This window comes from Callorhinus ursinus, unplaced genomic scaffold (genome assembly GCF_003265705.2).
Source record: "Callorhinus ursinus isolate GAN/ISIS: 27379988/994484 unplaced genomic scaffold, GSC_fseal_2.0 scaffold39, whole genome shotgun sequence".
In the NCBI taxonomy this organism is placed as follows: Eukaryota; Metazoa; Chordata; class Mammalia; order Carnivora; family Otariidae; genus Callorhinus; species Callorhinus ursinus.
In genome coordinates, this window is record NW_027397101.1 from 20,951,341 (window position 1) to 20,965,858 (window position 14,518).

At 45.1% G+C, this 14,518-nt stretch overlaps 1 protein-coding gene across 1 annotated transcript in view; it reads right to left on the reverse strand.

Annotated features, from left to right (window-relative positions):
- The window catches only part of SAXO1 (stabilizer of axonemal microtubules 1), a 110,046-nt gene that overhangs the window by 54,624 nt on the left and 40,904 nt on the right, over window positions 1-14,518 (reverse strand). The gene's annotated exons all lie outside the window — the stretch shown is intronic.

The following is a 14,518-nucleotide window of genomic DNA, read 5'->3' on the forward strand; positions in this document are numbered from 1 at the left end:
CAAACTAAAATCATGCGTGTTCAGTTACACTATTAGAGGGGAATCATTGATTCTAAAGCACTGGCACCTTTAGACCAGCAATCAGCATAGATGCTATGTAGTCACACATTCCAGTAGAGTTGGACAGGATGTCACAGAAAACTGCAAGCCAAATGGAATTTCAGAAGACACATAGGTGCATGGGAACTAATTAGTCTGGATTCTTGCATTGATTCAGCTCACACACACATGCACACGCACATCGCAAACAAAATGAAGCAGCCAGACTCAGACTGTGCCTTGCACTTGTCCTCATCATTTCACCTGCTGATTGAAGGTTCCTCATGTGCCTGATGTGCTGGATACAGAGACAAGCCTCATCCTGCCAACTAACTTCAAACCAGAGTTTTATTCAGTTCCTCCAGCTGCTTGAGTGGATTCCCCACGCTGGTCCCTTTCCTGTGCAGCCTTCCAAAACTGCTTCCAAGGATGCAAAAGACAGAAATCTTCCTGGATAGAGTAGATCATTGGGTGTAATACTACCCCATCTTGATCCTCTGATAATCCTGACCTACCATTCACAAATTAAACACTGCACAACAGTATGTATCTTTACTCCTTTGTTTGTTCATTTGCCCACATACTGATTCATTCATACAGCCTTCACAAACCTCCTGCTCCATGCCATGTACCGTGTTGTTGTTCAGGTTAGAAATAAAAAGTACACGTTCTTTGATAGAAGTACACATATATTACTTCCTTTTAAGATTTTATTTATTTGAGAGAGAGCACAGAGAAGGGGAAGCAGACTCCCTGCTGAGTGGAGAGCCTGATGAGGGTCTCAATCCCAGGACCCTGGGATCATGACCTGAGCCGAAGGCAGATGCTTAACCGACTGAGCCACCCAGGCGCCCCAGAACACATGTATTACTTCCTATCTCTACTTCTTAACATTAGTGCTCAGGAAAAGGGGGCTGTCATGCCTCATGAAGACACTGGTGGCAGTGTGCACCCATAGGCAAGAAAGTAGGTAGTAAGGGGTTGGAGGTATGGAGGTGGCAGATAGAAAAGGCAGCCAGAATAGTTAGGAAGATTGGTCACAGTGAACCAGTAAGTAAATATATGAGAATAAAAAGAGCCGGTTTTCTCACTCTGAGTAGGGATTTGTAAAGAAAGCTATAGAAACATGGGAGGTGTTAGATTGGAATTGGTAGTATTGGCATGAACTGATAGGTTTTTAATAGATATAGATATACTTATTTTTTCTATTTCTGTGTATGTGTATAATATAGATACACGTATTTACAGGTAGGCCCGTGTGTGTGTGTATACAGAAGCAATGAGCACAGTCAGCAATCAATTTCTCAAGATCATTCTCCACTAAAAGGAATCAGAGCTGTTTAAAGCGATGTTGTTTTCAGGATTCAGGGAGAAAAAAATACAAGATGAGCCTGGAACAGCTTGTGTCAGGAAGGAAATGCTTAATAAATGATGGGCATATGTCAAGAGTACATAAAGACCAGGTTGAGGAAGCTCAACTTGAGAACAATTTGAGGATTAATATGACAGTTAATGATAGAATCCATTGGATTAAGTAGAACCATGGGTCCATACTGAAATATACATATAAATGGGGAAGGGGGTGCTCTTTTTTACAGTAGAAAACAGTATATACAATAGAAATGAAGGAAACGGATCATCCTTAGTTGGTAACCATGGTGCTGGTGGATGCAGGTGGGGGTTAACCACGGATACTGAAGCTGATGGGTGATGTTTCGATGGGGAACAGGATAGTGGTATAATACCAGAATATCTTCCCATAGTCATCACATACAAAGGAAGAATGGTGACTTCAGTGGAGATATCCAGCTGATCCCAGATGATCAAGGTTATCCCCAGCGGTGGTAAGATAGGTTGGCATGTGTCTCTTGATGAGATGCATCAGGACGAGCTCAGCAGCATTTCTGTGGTTTCCTCCCAGAAGTGCCCAGAGTCAACTCATGAGAAAATATTGGACAGACTCAGGCAGAAGGACAGCCTACAGGATGAAAGTCCCATCAAGGGGATGAGACACAGGGAAAAGAGGAGGAATGATTCCAGGTTAAAGGATACTAATGAGATGTGGTTACTGAACGCAGTATGTGTTCCTAGATAGGATCCTGGGCCAGAAAGGAAGAAGAGGAATTGTTCCAACACTTGAGGAACCAGAATGGGGCCTGTAGGTTGCAGGGCGTTTATTTTATCAATCACAACCTCCTGACTGAGATGGCTGCACCTTAATGTGGGAGGAGAGGCCCCCGTTTGGGACAGTATTAGGGGTAATAAGTCATCATGTCAGACAAAGGTATGTGGTGTATGATGTCCACCTGCTTATACAGAGGGAAAGGGGGGGATCCAGACATTGAGGTGAAATATTAACAACTGGAAAACCTTGGTGAGGTGAAGGGGATACAGATTTCTTTGTACTGTTTTGGCAACTTTTTTGTAGGTTTCACATCATTTCTATATTTTGTAATAATGCATTTAAGAGGCCACCGGCCCTGAAGTCATACTGACCTGAGCTTAAACTTTTAACTCAGGGGCACCCGGGTAGCTCAGTCGGTTGGACATCTGCCTTCAGCTCAGGTCATGATCCCAGGGTCCTGGGATTGAGCCCTGAGTCGGGCTCCCTATTCAGTGGGGAGTCTGCTTCTCCCCCTGCCTACTGCTCTCCCTGCTTGCGCTCTCTCCCTCTCTCTCTCTGTCAAATAAATAAATAAAGAAGACCTTAAAAAAAAAAAACTTTTAACTCAGTAATTTATTTGATCTCTGACCCTAAGGAAATAATTTGAGTCCCAGTTGCAGCATTTAAAAAAAAAAAAAGTTAATTCCAACTGCACTTCAAAGAATTTTTTTTTAAGATTTTATTTATTTATTTAAGAGAGGGCGAGGACAAGCAGTGGGGAGGGGCAGAGGGAGAGGGAGAAGCAGACTCCCCGCTGAGCAGGAAACCCGATGCGGGACTAGATCCCAGGACCCTGGGATCATGACCTGAGCCGAAGGCTGACGCTTAACCAACTGAGCCACCCAGGCGCCCTGCACCTCACAGAACCAGTCTATAGATAACCAATAATAATAGTTACCATTTAGTGAGGACTTACTATTATGTGCTAACATTTAAGAAATACTACTTCTAAACCACTCAATAACCTGGCATAAGTATCATGATTCCCAATTTACAATATGAGTATCCTGAGCCTCGAAGAAAGGACAACTCCTCTCAGAAGAGCAGGGCTCAAACCAGAAAGTCAAACCAGAAAGAAAGGCTTCAGAACGCCACCCTCTTTCTACTGCACTGGGCTCCCAGGAAGGGCCGTGCTTCCCAGTGGGCCTGGGACACTGGGAAGGAGCTCAATCAATGTTGATTTTCCCACCAAGTAGTCTAGCAAGAGAGCAGACATACGATTAAATAATTATAACGTGTTAATAATATCTGGTGTATACAGAATGCCATGAGAACCTGGAGAAAGAGGTGATTTGGGGCAGTTTGGCTTGGGGGCAAAAAGGTGAGGAGGCTTCCAAAGCAGGAATACTTGGGTCAGTGTTGAAGGGTGAGGAGGCAATGGGGAAGCAAGGGGCAAGGGATTTCAGGTGGGCGTTGGGCAGATACAAACCCATGTTGGCATGATGACAGGGGTGCTGCAGGAACAATGCATGGAGGGAGGATGTGGGCTGGGAGTGGTCAGTGATTCTGGGCAGAAACCACATCATGAAGAGTCTGGTGTGCCATGTTTACAAGTTTATACCTTGTCCTCTTGGCTAAGGATGATGTGGCACATCTCCCCCACCCCATCCCACCTCTCCCCACGCATGTCCAACATCACTAATCACAGCACTTTAGTGCATGCACTTCAGACATTCACTGCCAACCACCTGGAAGTGGCACCTAAAAAAGAATCGTTTGCCTTCCTTGCCCCAGGCAATGAGAAGCTCATAAGATTGGCAACAGGTGGCCTGCTAAGAGTGGCTGTGTGCTGAACCAAGCTCAACCAGGAGAGCAGTGAGTGCTGATCAAGAAAGAGCCTGCGGGGGGCGCCTGGGTGGCTCAGTTGGTTAAGCGACTGCCTTCGGCTCAGGTCATGATCCCAGGACCCTGGGATCGAGCCCCGCATTGGGCTCCCTGCTCCGCGGGAAGCCTGCTTCTCCCTCTCCCACTCCCCCTGCTTGTGTTCCCTCTCTCTCTGTCTCTCTCTCTCTCTGTCAATTAAATAAATAAAATCTTTAAAAAAAAAAAAAAAAGAGCGTGCGGGCACTGTGACAGAGTTAAGACCACTGCAGTAGTCCTGAGCGACGTGTAAATGTGAGGCGCACAGCCCAATGAAGTCAGAATTGGGTCAAACTCCAAGCTTTGGTCTAGTCACTGTCAGAAGGCATAGGATGGTGGAGAGAGCATTTAAAGTATTCTTCAGGGGCGCCTGGGTGGCTCAGTTGGTTAAGCGTCTGCCTTCGGCGCAGGTCATGATCCCAGGGTCCTGGGATCTAGTCCAGCCTTGGGCTCCGTGCTCGGTGTGGAGCCTGCTTCTCCCTCTCCCCTGCTTGTGCTCTAAAAAATAAATAAGCATTCTTCAAACAATAAAATCCAGGGGCCAGGCCCAACTGAAAGTTGGGCCGAGGGGCCAGTGAGACCTGGAAGAAAGGTCTGGAACAGGGGTGAAGCAAGCAAACGGAGAGAGATGGGAGCTGTGCTCGCTTCAGCAGTACATATACTAAAATGGAGAGAGATGTGAATTTCATTCAGCTTGAAATTCCATGAGAAGTTGCAAACTGATCTCGGCACCATAATACCTAGATGCCCTCCAACTACTAGTCATTCCCTGCAACATTTGGTGCTCAATGAAAGATTATTGAAGGGTGATTAGTCTAAGTTTCCACATCTTAGGAAAAGATATGTGATATTTAAGAAATTAAAACACACACACACACACAGATAGACCCATGTGTGCACAGGAACATAAGACACAATTAGGAAGCATTCCAACCAAGGACATGGGCAAGAATCTGGTTTGAGGAGCCATTGAGCATTGGGCATAGTAAGGAGCACTGGACAGAATGGGTTTCCATCTCTTTGCCAGGCCTGTTTCCTTGACGAAAATGAGAGGACTGAACAAGACAATCCCTTCCAACAAAGCAGTGAGGACTCCAAACTTGCCCCCCAGAAGAAAATTACCAGGAGATGTGGGCCAGAGATCTTGCAACGAGCACAAGAAAGTGAGGCTAGATCCTTCCTGGAGTGGATCTGCTGAGGGTAGCAATTCACATCGTATCCAGACACTTGGTAATACGATTGAGAAAACTGAAAACACATTGTAAGTGGCAGCCTGGGGAGTGGACAACATTCTGCTTTAAGATGCCGACTGTTTTTGAAATAAAACTTTAAAACGTGTCATAAAAAGCAACTATTCCTCAGGGGAAAGAGTGGCCTAAAGTGTCTTTGATTGTAACTGTGGGAAAGACTTTCATCTGCACTCTTTATGAGGTTAATTCTAACTCTCCCCCAAGCTCAGAAACCCTTTTCTGAAGCTTGTGGTTGTAATCTTACACTCTGCATGATAAACCTTCGTTTTTCAACAGACACATTCCAAAACATTAAAGCTTATGGCTCAGAAAGTGGTCAAATGAGCGCAAGGTGATAAGAAGCTCTCTTTCTGCTAGCCCACGTGCATGCATGTGCATGCGCACATACACACGCACACGCAGACACACACACACACACACGCACTCAGCCTGCTGACCTCCAACTACACGCAGCAAAAGTCCTTGATCTTCTGGACTTCTGCTCTTCTAAGTGATCGCGATTCACCAGAAAGAATACCACACACCCACGCTATGTGAAGCACTTAGCACAAAGCCTAGCACACAGTAATTCCTCAAGATCGTTTAACTGTTATCATCATCATCTTATCCTTCTTTTTCTTTATTATTAAAGGAACAAATTTTTGAGTGCCTGGGTGGCTCAGTCGGTTAAGCATCTGCCTTCGACTCAGGTCATGATCCCAGGGTCTTGGTATCGAGCCCCATGTCGGGCTCCCTGCTCAGCGGGAAGCCTGCTTCTCCCTCTGCCTGCCACTCTCCCTGCTTGTGTTCTCTCTAATAAATAAAATCTTTAAAAAAAAAACAAATTTTTATTACTGCTAATGAATTATAACTCTTGCTGGTATTTATCACTCAGTGATAGAGATTTATTCCCTCCAACGGAATAAGTGAAGCACCGCCACGGAATGCCATTGTGGTCACCTTCTTTTAAAAACAGGCATGAGATGGAGACACCTGGGTGGCGTCTTAAGAGTCTGCCTTCAGCTCCTGTCATGTTCCCAGGGTCCTGGGGTGGAGTACCATATCGGGCTCCTTGCTCAACAGGGAACCTGCTCTCCCTCTGTCTGCCACTCCTCCTGCTCGTGCACTCTCTCTGACAAATAAATAAAATCTTTAAAACAAACAGGCACGAGACAGACAGCATAAATTTGTTGTCTGTATAGATGGAAAACGCCACCGCATTGTTTTTGACAATTCTTAGACCTCAACTGGAAACTGTGGTTCATACTTTCTTCCCAGCTGCTAATAGGAATTAATCTCCTGCAGTACTTTCACAGCTCCCTTAGAGCAGGCTAATAAAAATGTGTTATCATTTATTGATCATTTACCACATGCCAGGCAGAGCGCTAATAGCGTTTCTGCTTATGAACTTACTTCATCTTCTCTGCAGCCCCATGAGATGTCCCTGCTGTTCCTCCCACCTCATCATCTGCGTGAGGTGTCTGAGGCTTCGTGAGGGTGAGCTATCCAAGGTCATTCATTCATTTCAGGAGATACATAGCTGGTAAGGGATGGAACGCAAACTTGAAGCAGGTGTTTCTGTAGCCAACGTCCATGCCAACATTTTCCACTCAATTATAATTACTAAAGGGTTCTTAACGTTAGGGTCCTTAAATGAACGTTAGGGGATACTTGAGCACCCCCCCCCAGGAATTATATGGAATATGGTGTGTGCATGTACACATTTTCCTTGGGAAAAGTCCAAAACTTTTGCCATATTCTCAAGAGACTTGAGAATATGTCCCATTCAGGACTTATTTAAAAAACAAACAAACAAACAGATTCATCTTTAGATTCTGTACCACCGCTAGCATTCTTATCTCTGGCACCAAAAAGCCATGTCTAGCACATGATAGGTACTCAACTACCAGTTATCCAAGTGGCCCAATTCTCTCTGCTCCTTCATTGGTCACTTCCTCCCGTAGGGATGCAATAAGAGTGATGAAGTTTTTGAAGCTCTGTTCATCAGCAAGAAACATACGAGAGCTCCATTCGCATGGTTTTCTCAAGGCACGCAGCCCTTCCCACTGTTGCACGTCACAGCCACACACGATGAAAGAGCAAACGGGACCCCCTCCTGTCCTCTCATCCTAGAAAACCAGACATGTGCTTGTCCTGGCTTGAAGAGCCGCCAGCCAAGGAGGACGTAGATGGACCATCTGGCAGAGCACACCTGACCCTTCCTGCCTGAGCACAAGCTCCATTTTCAGGGTCAGCCGACAAGTAACCCTCCACTGTACAAACAACCTCACATTGTAATAAAAGCGACTGGGCAAGGGGAGCTTTTGAAATACATGGGCTGGTTTTCTGTCGGCAGCTGCACTTACAGATGCTCCACTTTCCAACAGAACCATGTGCAGGGGCTATGAAAATAATCATTATTCCACTCTGGGCACGTCTGCTGGGTGCCGGTCACTGTTCTAGGTGCTTCTACCCATCATCCTACAGCCTGCACAATAGCTTAGGCAGATGTGATCGACATTTTGCAGATGGGGAGCCCGAGGTCCTATTACAGGTTAAATAATTTGCTCAAGAGCTGAGATTTAACCTCGTGTTGGGCCAACAGTATGAATCTTTACACGTCCCTCTCTCCACGCTTCTACTTTCTCATGGAACCAAAATTACTCATTTTTTAAAAGTCACCTTGAGTTGGAAAATAGGAAAGACTTCTTAAGACATCTTTAACATCACTTCATAGCACTCTACTAAAATGGGATAGCACAGAATTTTTGCCTTTTACCCGTCCCAAATGAAGTTGGGAAAATTAGTATATTTCTTAAATCTATTCTGGATGCCTCATGAAAAGCCATTTTTTGGATGTCTATTCTTCAATTACATTCAACAAATACAGATTCAAGGCCCTCAGCTAGAGAGTATGGAGAGATCCAAAAGATGTAGTTCCTCACTCTTCCCCCACGATACTCCAATCAATGGAGCAGGTTAATACACAAACCATTCAATCTACTACTAAAACAAGACAAGGAGAATGCCTTAGCACACCAATGGATCACGAAGAAAGGAGACAAGAACACACTTGTTTTCATGAAGCAGGGGAGGATAGGAAGGTATGTGACCAATTCCAACTTCATAAGAAGACAATCTGAGCGGAGAATGGGCAGGCTTGTGCACGTCAGGGGTAAGTGGGCAAAGTGAAGAGGGGTGTCTACAGCAAACAGAGGAATCCAAGCACAGGCTCAGGGAGGAACGGGCACAGGGCACCTGACGGGAAGGTCTCCTGCTCCGCAGGCTGAAGCGCTTAGCCTGGGGATTGTGCTCGGAAGGGCTGACCGAACTGCTTAGTTCAGTGAAGGCAATGGGGAGCTCAGAGATGGACTTTGGATTGAAAGAATGACCTGATCCACTCTATTTTCCACAAAGATTAATCTGGCAATAGTGTATGGACTGGAGAAAATAGAGTCTAGAGGTAGGGAGAGCAATTACAGTTCTCTGGTTATGAAATGCTGAAGGCCCACACAAGGTGTGGAGACTATCAAGGGTTCACTCAAGAGCCATTTCCCCCAAGACTCAGTGATACACTAGCTCAGAGGAACAAAAGCAAGCAAATCCCTTACCAGCAAAGGCGGGGGGCTGGGGCGGAGGGAGGGTTCAGAATTTGTTTGAGAAAGGAAAGGATGTCAGTATTTTCAACTGATGGATTCTGATCAGCCCAAGTGTTGACACTTTAGGATTAACAAAGTAGAATAATCATCAAGTTGAATTTTCAGGGAGGCCTGAACCTGGGTTTTTCTAGGGTCCTTTTCATGCTCTGAGGTTGCTGAGCTCCTTCAGAAAGCTGTGTTCTGGCACCTTTTGGCTTAAATTCTTGGAATAAACAGGAGGAACCGAGGCTTTGCTTGGGAGTTTGTGCGAACACACAAATGATTATGAGTACAGGGCAACTCGGCACACGGCTGTGGTAGGTCACATTTGGAATCTGGAGTTTGAAAGGAAGCTTCAGGAGATGAAGGAGTCGAGTTTTAGCAGCTCATTAATCCTCCAGACCCACTGAAACTGGTGTGTGTGGCTCACTAAACACCCAGCTCTCAAGGAAGGCCCGGCCCGAAGGCCAGTCTGGTCCCAGCTCCCCAGCTCTGAGCCACAGAGGGAGAGGGGAGGGTGCACCGTGCTAGGGCTCAAAGAAAGCTCCCACTCTGGCTGGCCCAAGCTTGCCTTTTAAGATTTTCCAGATACACTAGTGCTCCTCAGCTTACTGGCAAGTCACTCACTTTTAAAATCCATATTTTTCTAATAGTAATAGCACTACATTTGATTTGTGGGAGGAGGCGTATATATAGTTTTTATGCCAAAAGCCAGATCCATTTTTGAAAGGTTGGAAAGTACAGAAGTATAAAGAGGGAGGAAAAAAATCAGTCAGGACTCTAGGACACATCCACCAGTTAACATTTTGCCACCTGCATTTTTAACATAGTTGAGAGATTTTCACCTTTAAAATGTGGTTATCCCAGTAGAGCATTATCTAAGAGCCAAGGAATAAGCAGACTTACGGACTTGTGAAATTCAAATCTGACCAGCCCCTAGGCCGACACCTGACAGCCGAGCAGGTGTCAAGTGTAAAACCAACTTCAAAGTCTTTCCTAAGAACCTCGGGAAATGGATATGGTGGCATCTACCAGAAATCACTTTAGCAGAAACACTTCTCCGCCATGCTTTTGGTTCCTTATGACTGTGATAATTAAATAGCTCACTAATGGAAAAAAGGGGAGGAGCAAAGAAGACACCAGCCTCCCCACCCCCATTTGCAGCCATCAAATACCCTGGACCATTTTCCAAACAGCACTTCCACAGCTACATTATGATTGTGTTTCTACAACCACTTTTAGCAGGTAAGCAAGGCTAGTCCACCCCAATTTCTGAGCAAGTCTGGAAACTGAGGCACATACAAGACAAATGACACATCTAAGGTCATACGGGGAATTGCTGGCAAAGCCAAGACTGGAACTCAGGTCTCCTGGCCCCCTCCCTTTCCCAAGGGAGCGGACCCTCCGAAGAAGGGGCCAGACTCAAGCTCCTCACACAGAGTCTGGAACCCTCTGAGTCAGTGTGAGGCCAGGCATTTTAGCCATTTCACTCGACAGTCAAACAAAAACAAAATCCACTCTCCCTTTCCTGCCCCCTACATTTCTCAAATGTATTGTCAGAATTGATATTCACAATTGAGCACCGGGTACGTATCAGGAGCTCTACCAAAATGCCATCACAGCTGATCCTCACGGCAACCTTGCAGCAAAGAGCATAGCCCCTATTTTATAAGTATTTTTTTAAAAAGAGGAACCCAGCAGCTGGCCCCAGCTACCATATTAAGTGCCAGAGTTGGGACTCTCATATAGCCTTGCCCGACTCTCAAACCCTTTCCTCTACATTTTGCTACACTTGAAGTTGAGAGGCCATTGGCTCCTGAAGGCTGAGTGAGCAGGACTGTCCTCACCAGGGGAGGAGGAAACCCTATCCCATCAGACTCCCTGCTCCAGGGGGCCCTGAGCAGCCACCGAGGGGACGAGTACACATGGCAGACCCCTCTCATGCTTCTCACCCTGCACCTTCACTGAGGCAGGCAGAGCTGCATTCCAAGAATTCAAGATTCTGGTCCCCAAGGGCAGCCTGCAGAGTGGAGATGCAGAGCCCTGTCCACCCAGCTCAGCCCAAACTGGCCACAGGCCACAAAATGAACACGTCCAAGCAACGAAGATACAACCTGCCCCCAAATTTGGGGAAAATACAAACCTTGTAACGTGATAGGCCAAGACAAGAAAATGAATTAAAGGAAACCTCATTTAAAATGGAGTTGAGGGGCACCTGGCTGGCTCAGTCAGTAGAGCATGCGGGTCTTGATCTCAGGGCCATGAATTTGAGCCCCACGGTGGGTGTAGAGTTTACTTACTTACTTACTTACTTACTTAAAATAACGTAGAGTTGAGAAATCAGAAGGGGGAGCTCTGGAGCCACCCCACTCCTTGTAACCCTTTGCAGAACCAGCAGGAAGAGAGGTCCCTTGCGTTCCCAAGAGAGAGAAGCCTAATCTTTACTAACCCAGCCGGAGATTTTCTCCTTGCCCAGCAACAGCCCAGCCAATGAGAGACTAACATAAATCAGCCAATGAAAAGCCACTACACTTCAAACTCCCAGTTTACTTGATTGAACTTTTCATTTCTAACAGCCTACCCAATGTCCCCCTTTCCTCTGTAAAAGAGGCTCCCTCCGGCTTGGGCGTGGCTCAGTTGGTTAAGTGGCCAACTCTTGATTTTGGCTCAAGTTGTGGTCTCAGGGTCCTGGGATCGAGTGCTGCATCAGGGCTCCGAGCTGAACGTGTTGTCTGCTTGAGATTCTCTCTTTTCCTCTCCCTCTCCCCCCACTCATGTGTGCTCTCTCTCAAATAAATAATAAATACATACATAAGTAAATAAGTAAATAAAGCGAGCCTTCCTCTCCTTTGTTCTCTGGACTCACCCATGGTTTTACCATAGCCCATGTGTCCTGAATTGCAATTCCCTGCTATACCCAAATAAACCCATTTTGCTGGTAAAATAACTGGCAGCTTTATTTTTAAGGTTAAGAGTATATAACATCAACATAGGAGAGAAAGCAATAAGCACAGAGGTGGACAAGGCTGATTTTCTACTGAGGTAATTTTTTTCACCAAAGCCATGCCATTCTGCTGGATTTAGAAAGGTCTACCTTTCAAAAAAATAAATAAATAAATAATGAAAACAAAAACTGCTTTGAAGACTCACTAAGCAGTACCTTAGCAATCTTTCCTTAATTCATTTATTGAATTTCTATATGCCAACTCCGTGAGAGTTTATGGAGATACAAATTAAAAGCTATGATCCTCAACCTCAAGGCACTCAGAGTCCAGTCAAGACCAACAAGTATTTATGCTCCTCGGTAACTGCTTTGAGGGCTGTATTTACATAGAAGTTCAGTGGGAGCGCAGAAAGCTGAGCACTTAAATCAGGTGGAAATCAGGGAGGGCTTCAGAGAGGAGGTGGTATTCGGGCTAAGGAGAGCTAGCCGGATGGACCATTAGCAGAGAAGACATCCAAGGAAAAAACAACAAGAGCAAAGGTACAGAAGTATGAGGGATCAAGGTATACTTCCAGAATTACAGTAGTCCTGTATTCCTGGGGCATAGGAACGCCGACCGGTGAGAAGTGTTGCAGATTAGGCTAGATGAGGTGGCAGAGGCCAGGCCTGGAAAAGCCTTCAACAACACACAAAGGAGTTTTCATTTGATGCTGTAGGTGACAGGGAACCCCAGATGAGCTCCCAGCGGGGAAGAGAAGACCAAGCATCTTTAAAAAGATCGCTCTGGCCACAATGTGAAGGGTAGACAGGAGAAAGTGGGGGCCGGGGGTGGGGGGTGCCTGTTAGTATTGTACCAGTTCCATCAGGATTCATGGGATCCTAAAGCAGGCTGGGGTGTCAGGAGTGGAGAACAGGGACTGACGAGGGAGATGTTTGCAGGTAGAACTGCCCAGACTTGAAACATTTGCACACCCTTCAGTGTTCACTGCTGTTAATGAACCAAGGCAAGCCTCCCTTTAGCAAGTATTTCCAATGGAAACCCGGATGTTGGAAATTTAATTACCTACAATGGAGTGATTACAGCTAGATCGCGTATAAGAGGTGAGATTCATTTTGTCTGTTGGTTTGTCGGCTAACAGAGCTGCAGTGGGCTTGGGTCAAGGGCTCCCGGACTGCACCTCTTGGCACAGCTGCCCAAGGAAAGGCTGAGACCTCGCAGCTCAAAAATGCGGCCCAGAGGGCCTCCTGTGAGCAGCCATCACACTCTGTCTCAGTCTCCCCTGCCCTTTAGGTTCCGGCAGCTACATTCCAAAGACTAATGAGAACAAGGTGCAACATGGTTTAACAATTTTGATACATTCCTTAGCAAAACATAATTTCTTCAAAAACACATAGACTGCATTACAGTGACTCCATCAGGCAAGACACATGTCAGCTTAAAAGAATGAGAAAATTTGGCAGGTATGTATAACGTGTCGATAAATTAAACTAAGTTTATTTTCACAAAACCAAATGGTCAGACTTGCTCATGGTTTCCTACCAAGGAATAAGAATTACTCCCCAAAGAGAGTAATCAAAGTGTAATTAGACCGGTCCTGGAATTTTTTTTAAACATACTATCCTTTCTTCACACATGATTGCTCCTGCACTTTTAGCAAGGGTCCTTAACTCAAAGAAATAGTAACAGGCTTTTCTAGGTTTGGGTCCTTCTGTGCATAAAACAGGTTTGGGTTTTTTTTTTTTTTTTAAGGCAACTGGTTTACAGTTAAGACTAAAGGTCCCTCACAATGTACCCATTCATTTGTTCATTTAACAAATAATAGCATTGCCTGTTGGTTTGGTCTATTTGAAATGCTGGCAAACAGAAAATCTATTTGCCTAATAATGGCAATAATTTTTAGCCCCTGGGCAGGAAGTTACCACTCTGAGGGTATTCGATCAAGATCCTGTTTGAGTGAAAGATTTTTAAGTAAGAACTATTATTATCAGGGTGACTCCATATTTTCAAAATGTAGCAAATGGTCAAAGAACAGAGAAGCAACAAAAGAAGGTAGACAAAATTTTAAAACAAATCAGACTAAAGATGGATGTTATCTGCCTCACGAAAAAAGTGGCATAGAAACCTGACCTTATGAAAAGAAGTGACATTTTTTTTCTTGTGGCTTAACAGAATTGATATCATCTTCAAAAAAGAATTCTCAACCTTGTTTATAAAGATTGGAAAAAATTTTACCTGGGAATACCTGCAAAATTTCAGTAAAATTCGATAGCAGGAAGCAAGGGGAATAAATTTGCCACATACAGTTGTGCAAGTTGTGTACTGCACAAGGATGACAGGCTGACACATCTATGGGGGCACGGTTCATTTCAGAGACATTGTCAATTTGTATATTTTGACAATTTCTCAGGAGACAGTAGTGAAGGTATTGTTCTAATAAGCTCAGCATGACAGTTTTCTGACAGATGGAAGTAAAACACATTGAGGAAGGGGTGCCTGTTTCCAATTTGCACAAAGGATTCGTATGGGCTAACAGTGGCTGTGATGTGGAACTTATGATTACTGGGTGAAACACAATTCAAGTGATTCTTTGGGATGAATTACTACTTTGAATCAAATTTCCAAACCAATGCCTTGCACACAAGC